At 59.7% G+C, this 12,672-nt stretch overlaps 5 non-coding genes across 5 annotated transcripts; all 5 read right to left on the bottom strand.

The window, feature by feature from the left end:
* Positions 1-1,855: 1,855 nt before the first annotated feature.
* Positions 1,856-1,974, bottom strand: LOC142863387 (5S ribosomal RNA). Its single transcript, XR_012914162.1, has one exon. It is a non-coding gene; the product is annotated as a 5S ribosomal RNA (ribosomal RNA).
* Positions 1,975-4,493: 2,519 nt separating this feature from the next.
* On the bottom strand, positions 4,494-4,612 carry LOC142863386 (5S ribosomal RNA). Its single transcript, XR_012914161.1, has one exon. It is a non-coding gene; the product is annotated as a 5S ribosomal RNA (ribosomal RNA).
* A 2,485-nt stretch (positions 4,613-7,097) lies between these two features.
* LOC142863385 (5S ribosomal RNA) lies at positions 7,098-7,216 on the bottom strand. The gene has a single exon (XR_012914160.1). It is a non-coding gene; the product is annotated as a 5S ribosomal RNA (ribosomal RNA).
* A 2,486-nt stretch (positions 7,217-9,702) lies between these two features.
* Positions 9,703-9,821, bottom strand: LOC142863384 (5S ribosomal RNA). The gene has a single exon (XR_012914159.1). It is a non-coding gene; the product is annotated as a 5S ribosomal RNA (ribosomal RNA).
* A 2,521-nt stretch (positions 9,822-12,342) lies between these two features.
* On the bottom strand, positions 12,343-12,461 carry LOC142863230 (5S ribosomal RNA). The gene has a single exon (XR_012914124.1). It is a non-coding gene; the product is annotated as a 5S ribosomal RNA (ribosomal RNA).
* Between the last annotated feature and the right edge of the window lie 211 nt (positions 12,462-12,672).

The following is a 12,672-nucleotide window of genomic DNA, read 5'->3' as shown; positions in this document are numbered from 1 at the left end:
CCTACTCTGTGTCCTCCTGTGGCCCAGTCCAAGGGGCCTGGGCCTGGCCGGGGCTGGATTGGACCCCAACCACCCTGGGCTGTGGACTTGCTAAAAATGGGCGATTAGAGATTTGGTTCCAGCTTCATTGAGGGTCATTTCACTAACGAAGGCACCGTGAAGACGTTCCTGAGACGTTTGTGAGGGTGGCAACTGAAAGAGAATTTTAAAGCTGACAGAAGAGGCGAGGAAAGGCATAGGAGATTTCCACACCCAGTAAGGAAGCCTTTCCCGAAATGGAAGAAAGAAACGAGCAAACAGAAACACCGGTAGCCCGCCCGGATCAGAGTCTGCTCCTTAGAGCAAGTACCCTGACCAGGTTCACCCGTGGGTCCCGAGCTAGCGGCATTCAGAAGAGCCAGGCCCGCAGCCTACGCAGAAGACACCTGCGCTCGGGTGTCTGTGGCGGCACAATTCACCATTGCAAAGATGTGGAAGCGACCCGAGTGCCCATCGATCCACGAGTGGATTCATAAAATGTGGCGCGTGGACACCACGGAGTGCTATTCGGCTATGAGAAACGGCGGTGAGAGGGCACCTCTCGTGTTCTCCTGGCCGGAGCTGGAACCCGTTCCAGTAAGCCAAGTATCCCAAGAATGAACACAGGAGCACCACGTGCGCGTGCTCACCGGCAAATTGGTAGGAACCCACGGACACCTGAGTGGACGTAGAGGAATCACCTTCATCGGGTGGGGGTCGGGCGGGTGGGGGGAGGGGATGGGCATACACACCCATGAGGAATGGGGTGGGTGCGCACCGACTGGGGGATGGGCGCACTTGAAGCTCTGACCAGAGGGGGCAGGCGGGGAGAGGGCAATGTACCCGACCTTAACATTGGTACCCCCACCATACGCTGCTAAAGCATGAGAGATAAATAAGACAACAGGGGGGAGGGGGGCACGGGCAATACATGGAACCTTAATACTTGTACTCCCATAATCTGCTTGAAAAGAGAGAGAAAAGGAAATGCAATAATGGGGAGGTAAGAGGCATTTTTTTTTTTTTGGAGACAGAGTCTCGCTTTGTTGCCCTGGCTAGAGTGAGTGCCATGGCGTCAGCCTAGCTCACAGCAACCTCAATCTCCTGGGCTCAAGCAATCCTGCTGCCTCAGCCTCCCAAGTAGCTGGGACTACAGGCATGCGCCACCATGCCCGGCTAATTTTTTTTTTTGTATAGATATATATTAGTTGGCCAATGAATTTCTTTCTATTTATAGTAGAGATGGGGTCTCGCTCTTGCTCAGGCTGGTTTCGAACTCCTGACCTCGAGCAATCCGCCCACCTCGGCCTCCCAGAGTGCTAGGATTACAGGCGTGAGCCAGCACGCCGGGCCAAGAGGCATTTTGTTTAAAAAAAAATGACTCCGAAAAGAAAAGTAAAAGGAGGCCTGTCCAGCACGTCTGGGTGTGACTGTGCATCCCCCAACATCCGGTGCCACCACCAAAGATTCCTACGTGTAGCCCATAGAACGCCAAAATCAACGGGACGAGTTCTGGTCACAACTCCCTCAAAATGACATCCCGGCCTTCTTCTGCAACTGCCTCCCCTCTCAGACTCTCAAGGTTTCCTCCAGCGTGTCGGTTCCCACAGCCCAGACCCTTGGTCTGAGGCCCGACAGTCCAGGTGCCACGCCTGCTGCCTCGTGGCGGCGGTGCTGCGGCTTGGGGCAAGAGGAGGCCCCACGGAGCGGGCTGGGGCGCCAGGCACCGTGGCGGGCGCTGAGGGTGGGGGTGACCCCCCGCCCCCCAGACTGCCGCCGCGCTCTCCGAATGGGGACAGAACAAGAGGCAAAAAAAAAAAAAATAAAATAAGATACAAGCCTACGGCACCCGGTATTCCCAGGCGGTCTCCCATCCAAGTACTAACCAGGCCCGAGCCTGCTTGGCTTCCGAGATCAGACGAGATCGGGCGCGTTCAGGGTGGTGTGGCCCTAGACGGCGGAGGGCGCCCCAGCCCGGCTCAAGAAGCCGAGCGTCTCTGCGCTTCCCCGCGCCTCCTCCCGCCCCAGGCCCCGCGCCGGCGCTGACCCACTCGGGGCCGGGCCGGGCTGGTTGAGTTCGCTGGCCGGGTCCCGAGGTCTCCACGGGGCTGGGGTGCGGGGCGTGGTGGGCTCGGCGGGGTGGGGGGCTGTCTTCACACACACACACACACACACACACACACACACACACACACACACACACACGGACACACACCAGATGCGCCTCCAGCCTCCACGGCTGGACCCGCCAAGGTGGAGACCTCCAGCCGCCCTCCTCTCCTGGCCTCGCCTCCCTCACCTACCCGCCCCCAACCCCAGTGCGCCGCTGCTGACTGCGCATGCGCGGGCGGTCGCCTTTGGCCCCAGGGGCCGCCCTCCAGCACAACCCCTTTCAGCTGCGCCCCCGCCCTGCGTGTGGGCTGCCGCCTATCCGCCCCGGACCGGGGCCGGGGCACAGCGCATAGGGGAGGGGAGCGAGTGTAGGGGCGTCTCTCGGGATGTGTGCCATGGGTGGGGTGGTTTGGGGGCGCTGAAGACATCAGTCCCCTCCATCTCCTACCTGTGGAAACCCCCCAAGCCCTTGCAGAACTGCCGGCACCCGCTGCCGTGGGGGCCGGGACCCTACTCTGTGTCCTCCTGTGGCCCAGTCCAAGGGGCCTGGGCCTGGCCGGGGCTGGATTGGACCCCAACCACCCTGGGCTGTGGACTTGCTAAAAATGGGCGATTAGAGATTTGGTTCCAGCTTCATTGAGGGTCATTTCACTAACGAAGGCACCGTGAAGACGTTCCTGAGACGTTTGTGAGGGTGGCAACTGAAAGAGAATTTTAAAGCTGACAGAAGAGGCGAGGAAAGGCATAGGAGATTTCCACACCCAGTAAGGAAGCCTTTCCCGAAATGGAAGAAAGAAACGAGCAAACAGAAACACCGGTAGCCCGCCCGGATCAGAGTCTGCTCCTTAGAGCAAGTACCCTGACCAGGTTCACCCGTGGGTCCCGAGCTAGCGGCATTCAGAAGAGCCAGGCCCGCAGCCTACGCAGAAGACACCTGCGCTCGGGTGTCTGTGGCGGCACAATTCACCATTGCAAAGATGTGGAAGCGACCCGAGTGCCCATCGATCCACGAGTGGATTCATAAAATGTGGCGCGTGGACACCACGGAGTGCTATTCGGCTATGAGAAACGGCGGTGAGAGGGCACCTCTCGTGTTCTCCTGGCCGGAGCTGGAACCCGTTCCAGTAAGCCAAGTATCCCAAGAATGGACACAGGAGCACCACGTGCGCGTGCTCACCGGCAAATTGGTAGGAACCCACGGACACCTGAGTGGACGTAGAGGAATCACCTTCATCGGGTGGGGGTCGGGCGGGTGGGGGGAGGGGATGGGCATACACACCCATGAGGAATGGGGTGGGTGCGCACCGACTGGGGGATGGGCGCACTTGAAGCTCTGACCAGAGGGGGCAGGCGGGGAGAGGGCAATGTACCCGACCTTAACATTGGTACCCCCACCATACGCTGCTAAAGCATGAGAGATAAATAAGACAACAGGGGGGAGGGGGGCACGGGCAATACATGGAACCTTAATACTTGTACTCCCATAATCTGCTTGAAAAGAGAGAGAAAAGGAAATGCAATAATGGGGAGGTAAGAGGCATTTTTTTTTTTTGGAGACAGAGTCTCGCTTTGTTGCCCTGGCTAGAGTGAGTGCCATGGCGTCAGCCTAGCTCACAGCAACCTCAATCTCCTGGGCTCAAGCAATCCTGCTGCCTCAGCCTCCCAAGTAGCTGGGACTACAGGCATGCGCCACCATGCCCGGCTAATTTTTTTTTTTGTATAGATATATATTAGTTGGCCAATGAATTTCTTTCTATTTATAGTAGAGATGGGGTCTCGCTCTTGCTCAGGCTGGTTTCGAACTCCTGACCTCGAGCAATCCGCCCACCTCGGCCTCCCAGAGTGCTAGGATTACAGGCGTGAGCCAGCACGCCGGGCCAAGAGGCATTTTGTTTAAAAAAAAATGACTCCGAAAAGAAAAGTAAAAGGAGGCCTGTCGAGCACGTCTGGGTGTGACTGTGCATCCCCCAACATCCGGTGCCACCACCAAAGATTCCTACGTGTAGCCCATAGAACGCCAAAATCAACGGGACGAGTTCTGGTCACAACTCCCTCAAAATGACATCCCGGCCTTCTTCTGCAACTGCCTCCCCTCTCAGACTCTCAAGGTTTCCTCCAGCGTGTCGGTTCCCACAGCCCAGACCCTTGGTCTGAGGCCCGACAGTCCAGGTGCCACGCCTGCTGCCTCGTGGCGGCGGTGCTGCGGCTTGGGGCAAGAGGAGGCCCCACGGAGCGGGCTGGGGCGCCAGGCACCGTGGCGGGCGCTGAGGGTGGGGGTGACCCCCCGCCCCCCAGACTGCCGCCGCGCTCTCCGAATGGGGACAGAACAAGAGGCAAAAAAAAAAAAAATAAAATAAGATACAAGCCTACGGCACCCGGTATTCCCAGGCGGTCTCCCATCCAAGTACTAACCAGGCCCGAGCCTGCTTGGCTTCCGAGATCAGACGAGATCGGGCGCGTTCAGGGTGGTGTGGCCCTAGACGGCGGAGGGCGCCCCAGCCCGGCTCAAGAAGCCGAGCGTCTCTGCGCTTCCCCGCGCCTCCTCCCGCCCCAGGCCCCGCGCCGGCGCTGACCCACTCGGGGCCGGGCCGGGCTGGTTGAGTTCGCTGGCCGGGTCCCGAGGTCTCCACGGGGCTGGGGTGCGGGGCGTGGTGGGCTCGGCGGGGTGGGGGGCTGTCTTCACACACACACACACACGAACACACACCAGATGCGCCTCCAGCCTCCACGGCTGGACCCGCCAAGGTGGAGACCTCCAGCCGCCCTCCTCTCCTGGCCTCGCCTCCCTCACCTACCCGCCCCCAACCCCAGTGCGCCGCTGCTGACTGCGCATGCGCGGGCGGTCGCCTTTGGCCCCAGGGGCCGCCCTCCAGCACAACCCCTTTCAGCTGCGCCCCCGCCCTGCGTGTGGGCTGCCGCCTATCCGCCCGGGACCGGGGCCGGGGCACAGCGCATAGGGGAGGGGAGCGAGTGTAGGGGCGTCTCTCGGGATGTGTGCCATGGGTGGGGTGGTTTGGGGGCGCTGAAGACATCAGTCCCCTCCATCTCCTACCTGTGGAAACCCCCCAAGCCCTTGCAGAACTGCCGGCACCCGCTGCCGTGGGGGCCGGGACCCTACTCTGTGTCCTCCTGTGGCCCAGTCCAAGGGGCCTGGGCCTGGCCGGGGCTGGATTGGACCCCAACCACCCTGGGCTGTGGACTTGCTAAAAATGGGCGATTAGAGATTTGGTTCCAGCTTCATTGAGGGTCATTTCACTAACGAAGGCACCGTGAAGACGTTCCTGAGACGTTTGTGAGGGTGGCAACTGAAAGAGAATTTTAAAGCTGACAGAAGAGGCGAGGAAAGGCATAGGAGATTTCCACACCCAGTAAGGAAGCCTTTCCCGAAATGGAAGAAAGAAACGAGCAAACAGAAACACCGGTAGCCCGCCCGGATCAGAGTCTGCTCCTTAGAGCAAGTACCCTGACCAGGTTCACCCGTGGGTCCCGAGCTAGCGGCATTCAGAAGAGCCAGGCCCGCAGCCTACGCAGAAGACACCTGCGCTCGGGTGTCTGTGGCGGCACAATTCACCATTGCAAAGATGTGGAAGCGACCCGAGTGCCCATCGATCCACGAGTGGATTCATAAAATGTGGCGCGTGGACACCACGGAGTGCTATTCGGCTATGAGAAACGGCGGTGAGAGGGCACCTCTCGTGTTCTCCTGGCCGGAGCTGGAACCCGTTCCAGTAAGCCAAGTATCCCAAGAATGGACACAGGAGCACCACGTGCGCGTGCTCACCGGCAAATTGGTAGGAACCCACGGACACCTGAGTGGACGTAGAGGAATCACCTTCATCGGGTGGGGGTCGGGCGGGTGGGGGGAGGGGATGGGCATACACACCCATGAGGAATGGGGTGGGTGCGCACCGACTGGGGGATGGGCGCACTTGAAGCTCTGACCAGAGGGGGCAGGCGGGGAGAGGGCAATGTACCCGACCTTAACATTGGTACCCCCACCATACGCTGCTAAAGCATGAGAGATAAATAAGACAACAGGGGGGAGGGGGGCACGGGCAATACATGGAACCTTAATACTTGTACTCCCATAATCTGCTTGAAAAGAGAGAGAAAAGGAAATGCAATAATGGGGAGGTAAGAGGCATTTTTTTTTTTTGGAGACAGAGTCTCGCTTTGTTGCCCTGGCTAGAGTGAGTGCCATGGCGTCAGCCTAGCTCACAGCAACCTCAATCTCCTGGGCTCAAGCAATCCTGCTGCCTCAGCCTCCCAAGTAGCTGGGACTACAGGCATGCGCCACCATGCCCGGCTAATTTTTTTTTTTGTATAGATATATATTAGTTGGCCAATGAATTTCTTTCTATTTATAGTAGAGATGGGGTCTCGCTCTTGCTCAGGCTGGTTTCGAACTCCTGACCTCGAGCAATCCGCCCACCTCGGCCTCCCAGAGTGCTAGGATTACAGGCGTGAGCCAGCACGCCGGGCCAAGAGGCATTTTGTTTAAAAAAAAATGACTCCGAAAAGAAAAGTAAAAGGAGGCCTGTCGAGCACGTCTGGGTGTGACTGTGCATCCCCCAACATCCGGTGCCACCACCAAAGATTCCTACGTGTAGCCCATAGAACGCCAAAATCAACGGGACGAGTTCTGGTCACAACTCCCTCAAAATGACATCCCGGCCTTCTTCTGCAACTGCCTCCCCTCTCAGACTCTCAAGGTTTCCTCCAGCGTGTCGGTTCCCACAGCCCAGACCCTTGGTCTGAGGCCCGACAGTCCAGGTGCCACGCCTGCTGCCTCGTGGCGGCGGTGCTGCGGCTTGGGGCAAGAGGAGGCCCCACGGAGCGGGCTGGGGCGCCAGGCACCGTGGCGGGCGCTGAGGGTGGGGGTGACCCCCCGCCCCCCAGACTGCCGCCGCGCTCTCCGAATGGGGACAGAACAAGAGGCAAAAAAAAAAAAAATAAAATAAGATACAAGCCTACGGCACCCGGTATTCCCAGGCGGTCTCCCATCCAAGTACTAACCAGGCCCGAGCCTGCTTGGCTTCCGAGATCAGACGAGATCGGGCGCGTTCAGGGTGGTGTGGCCCTAGACGGCGGAGGGCGCCCCAGCCCGGCTCAAGAAGCCGAGCGTCTCTGCGCTTCCCCGCGCCTCCTCCCGCCCCAGGCCCCGCGCCGGCGCTGACCCACTCGGGGCCGGGCCGGGCTGGTTGAGTTCGCTGGCCGGGTCCCGAGGTCTCCACGGGGCTGGGGTGCGGGGCGTGGTGGGCTCGGCGGGGTGGGGGGCTGTCTTCACACACACACACACACGAACACACACCAGATGCGCCTCCAGCCTCCACGGCTGGACCCGCCAAGGTGGAGACCTCCAGCCGCCCTCCTCTCCTGGCCTCGCCTCCCTCACCTACCCGCCCCCAACCCCAGTGCGCCGCTGCTGACTGCGCATGCGCGGGCGGTCGCCTTTGGCCCCAGGGGCCGCCCTCCAGCACAACCCCTTTCAGCTGCGCCCCCGCCCTGCGTGTGGGCTGCCGCCTATCCGCCCGGGACCGGGGCCGGGGCACAGCGCATAGGGGAGGGGAGCGAGTGTAGGGGCGTCTCTCGGGATGTGTGCCATGGGTGGGGTGGTTTGGGGGCGCTGAAGACATCAGTCCCCTCCATCTCCTACCTGTGGAAACCCCCCAAGCCCTTGCAGAACTGCCGGCACCCGCTGCCGTGGGGGCCGGGACCCTACTCTGTGTCCTCCTGTGGCCCAGTCCAAGGGGCCTGGGCCTGGCCGGGGCTGGATTGGACCCCAACCACCCTGGGCTGTGGACTTGCTAAAAATGGGCGATTAGAGATTTGGTTCCAGCTTCATTGAGGGTCATTTCACTAACGAAGGCACCGTGAAGACGTTCCTGAGACGTTTGTGAGGGTGGCAACTGAAAGAGAATTTTAAAGCTGACAGAAGAGGCGAGGAAAGGCATAGGAGATTTCCACACCCAGTAAGGAAGCCTTTCCCGAAATGGAAGAAAGAAACGAGCAAACAGAAACACCGGTAGCCCGCCCGGATCAGAGTCTGCTCCTTAGAGCAAGTACCCTGACCAGGTTCACCCGTGGGTCCCGAGCTAGCGGCATTCAGAAGAGCCAGGCCCGCAGCCTACGCAGAAGACACCTGCGCTCGGGTGTCTGTGGCGGCACAATTCACCATTGCAAAGATGTGGAAGCGACCCGAGTGCCCATCGATCCACGAGTGGATTCATAAAATGTGGCGCGTGGACACCACGGAGTGCTATTCGGCTATGAGAAACGGCGGTGAGAGGGCACCTCTCGTGTTCTCCTGGCCGGAGCTGGAACCCGTTCCAGTAAGCCAAGTATCCCAAGAATGAACACAGGAGCACCACGTGCGCGTGCTCACCGGCAAATTGGTAGGAACCCACGGACACCTGAGTGGACGTAGAGGAATCACCTTCATCGGGTGGGGGTCGGGCGGGTGGGGGGAGGGGATGGGCATACACACCCATGAGGAATGGGGTGGGTGCGCACCGACTGGGGGATGGGCGCACTTGAAGCTCTGACCAGAGGGGGCAGGCGGGGAGAGGGCAATGTACCCGACCTTAACATTGGTACCCCCACCATACGCTGCTAAAGCATGAGAGATAAATAAGACAACAGGGGGGAGGGGGGCACGGGCAATACATGGAACCTTAATACTTGTACTCCCATAATCTGCTTGAAAAGAGAGAGAAAAGGAAATGCAATAATGGGGAGGTAAGAGGCATTTTTTTTTTTTTGGAGACAGAGTCTCGCTTTGTTGCCCTGGCTAGAGTGAGTGCCATGGCGTCAGCCTAGCTCACAGCAACCTCAATCTCCTGGGCTCAAGCAATCCTGCTGCCTCAGCCTCCCAAGTAGCTGGGACTACAGGCATGCGCCACCATGCCCGGCTAATTTTTTTTTTTGTATAGATATATATTAGTTGGCCAATGAATTTCTTTCTATTTATAGTAGAGATGGGGTCTCGCTCTTGCTCAGGCTGGTTTCGAACTCCTGACCTCGAGCAATCCGCCCACCTCGGCCTCCCAGAGTGCTAGGATTACAGGCGTGAGCCAGCACGCCGGGCCAAGAGGCATTTTGTTTAAAAAAAAATGACTCCGAAAAGAAAAGTAAAAGGAGGCCTGTCGAGCACGTCTGGGTGTGACTGTGCATCCCCCAACATCCGGTGCCACCACCAAAGATTCCTACGTGTAGCCCATAGAACGCCAAAATCAACGGGACGAGTTCTGGTCACAACTCCCTCAAAATGACATCCCGGCCTTCTTCTGCAACTGCCTCCCCTCTCAGACTCTCAAGGTTTCCTCCAGCGTGTCGGTTCCCACAGCCCAGACCCTTGGTCTGAGGCCCGACAGTCCAGGTGCCACGCCTGCTGCCTCGTGGCGGCGGTGCTGCGGCTTGGGGCAAGAGGAGGCCCCACGGAGCGGGCTGGGGCGCCAGGCACCGTGGCGGGCGCTGAGGGTGGGGGTGACCCCCCGCCCCCCAGACTGCCGCCGCGCTCTCCGAATGGGGACAGAACAAGAGGCAAAAAAAAAAAAAATAAAATAAGATACAAGCCTACGGCACCCGGTATTCCCAGGCGGTCTCCCATCCAAGTACTAACCAGGCCCGAGCCTGCTTGGCTTCCGAGATCAGACGAGATCGGGCGCGTTCAGGGTGGTGTGGCCCTAGACGGCGGAGGGCGCCCCAGCCCGGCTCAAGAAGCCGAGCGTCTCTGCGCTTCCCCGCGCCTCCTCCCGCCCCAGGCCCCGCGCCGGCGCTGACCCACTCGGGGCCGGGCCGGGCTGGTTGAGTTCGCTGGCCGGGTCCCGAGGTCTCCACGGGGCTGGGGTGCGGGGCGTGGTGGGCTCGGCGGGGTGGGGGGCTGTCTTCACACACACACACACACACACACACACACACACACACACACACACACACACACGGACACACACCAGATGCGCCTCCAGCCTCCACGGCTGGACCCGCCAAGGTGGAGACCTCCAGCCGCCCTCCTCTCCTGGCCTCGCCTCCCTCACCTACCCGCCCCCAACCCCAGTGCGCCGCTGCTGACTGCGCATGCGCGGGCGGTCGCCTTTGGCCCCAGGGGCCGCCCTCCAGCACAACCCCTTTCAGCTGCGCCCCCGCCCTGCGTGTGGGCTGCCGCCTATCCGCCCCGGACCGGGGCCGGGGCACAGCGCATAGGGGAGGGGAGCGAGTGTAGGGGCGTCTCTCGGGATGTGTGCCATGGGTGGGGTGGTTTGGGGGCGCTGAAGACATCAGTCCCCTCCATCTCCTACCTGTGGAAACCCCCCAAGCCCTTGCAGAACTGCCGGCACCCGCTGCCGTGGGGGCCGGGACCCTACTCTGTGTCCTCCTGTGGCCCAGTCCAAGGGGCCTGGGCCTGGCCGGGGCTGGATTGGACCCCAACCACCCTGGGCTGTGGACTTGCTAAAAATGGGCGATTAGAGATTTGGTTCCAGCTTCATTGAGGGTCATTTCACTAACGAAGGCACCGTGAAGACGTTCCTGAGACGTTTGTGAGGGTGGCAACTGAAAGAGAATTTTAAAGCTGACAGAAGAGGCGAGGAAAGGCATAGGAGATTTCCACACCCAGTAAGGAAGCCTTTCCCGAAATGGAAGAAAGAAACGAGCAAACAGAAACACCGGTAGCCCGCCCGGATCAGAGTCTGCTCCTTAGAGCAAGTACCCTGACCAGGTTCACCCGTGGGTCCCGAGCTAGCGGCATTCAGAAGAGCCAGGCCCGCAGCCTACGCAGAAGACACCTGCGCTCGGGTGTCTGTGGCGGCACAATTCACCATTGCAAAGATGTGGAAGCGACCCGAGTGCCCATCGATCCACGAGTGGATTCATAAAATGTGGCGCGTGGACACCACGGAGTGCTATTCGGCTATGAGAAACGGCGGTGAGAGGGCACCTCTCGTGTTCTCCTGGCCGGAGCTGGAACCCGTTCCAGTAAGCCAAGTATCCCAAGAATGGACACAGGAGCACCACGTGCGCGTGCTCACCGGCAAATTGGTAGGAACCCACGGACACCTGAGTGGACGTAGAGGAATCACCTTCATCGGGTGGGGGTCGGGCGGGTGGGGGGAGGGGATGGGCATACACACCCATGAGGAATGGGGTGGGTGCGCACCGACTGGGGGATGGGCGCACTTGAAGCTCTGACCAGAGGGGGCAGGCGGGGAGAGGGCAATGTACCCGACCTTAACATTGGTACCCCCACCATACGCTGCTAAAGCATGAGAGATAAATAAGACAACAGGGGGGAGGGGGGCACGGGCAATACATGGAACCTTAATACTTGTACTCCCATAATCTGCTTGAAAAGAGAGAGAAAAGGAAATGCAATAATGGGGAGGTAAGAGGCATTTTTTTTTTTTTGGAGACAGAGTCTCGCTTTGTTGCCCTGGCTAGAGTGAGTGCCATGGCGTCAGCCTAGCTCACAGCAACCTCAATCTCCTGGGCTCAAGCAATCCTGCTGCCTCAGCCTCCCAAGTAGCTGGGACTACAGGCATGCGCCACCATGCCCGGCTAATTTTTTTTTTTGTATAGATATATATTAGTTGGCCAATGAATTTCTTTCTATTTATAGTAGAGATGGGGTCTCGCTCTTGCTCAGGCTGGTTTCGAACTCCTGACCTCGAGCAATCCGCCCACCTCGGCCTCCCAGAGTGCTAGGATTACAGGCGTGAGCCAGCACGCCGGGCCAAGAGGCATTTTGTTTAAAAAAAAATGACTCCGAAAAGAAAAGTAAAAGGAGGCCTGTCGAGCACGTCTGGGTGTGACTGTGCATCCCCCAACATCTGGTGCCACCACCAAAGATTCCTACGTGTAGCCCATAGAACGCCAAAATCAACGGGACGAGTTCTGGTCACAACTCCCTCAAAATGACATCCCGGCCTTCTTCTGCAACTGCCTCCCCTCTCAGACTCTCAAGGTTTCCTCCAGCGTGTCGGTTCCCACAGCCCAGACCCTTGGTCTGAGGCCCGACAGTCCAGGTGCCACGCCTGCTGCCGCGTGGCGGCGGTGCTGCGGCTTGGGGCAAGAGGAGGCCCCACGGAGCGGGCTGGGGCGCCAGGCACCGTGGCGGGCGCTGAGGGTGGGGGTGACCCCCCGCCCCCCAGACTGCCGCCGCGCTCTCCGAATGGGGACAGAACAAGAGGCAAAAAAAAAAAAATAAAATAAGATACAAGCCTACGGCACCCGGTATTCCCAGGCGATCTCCCATCCAAGTACTAACCAGGCCCGAGCCTGCTTGGCTTCCGAGATCAGACGAGATCGGGCGCGTTCAGGGTGGTGTGGCCATAGATGGCGGAGGGCGCCCCTGCCCTGCTCAAGAAGACGAGCCTCTCTGGGCTTCCCCGCACCTCCTCCTGCCCCAGGTCCCGTGCGGGGCCGGGCCTGTTGAGTTCGCCGGCTGGGTCCAGAGGGCTCCGAGGGACGGGGGTGACAGGCGGGGCGGGGCGGGGTGGGCAGGGAGTGGCGGGCCGGGGTTGGGGGCTGTCTCTCTATACACACACA

This window comes from Microcebus murinus, chromosome 21, assembly GCF_040939455.1.
Source record: "Microcebus murinus isolate Inina chromosome 21, M.murinus_Inina_mat1.0, whole genome shotgun sequence".
Lineage (NCBI taxonomy): Eukaryota > Metazoa > Chordata > Mammalia > Primates > Cheirogaleidae > Microcebus > Microcebus murinus.
Note: the sequence above shows the minus strand (reverse complement) of the source record. Positions and strands in the feature narration are given on the sequence as shown.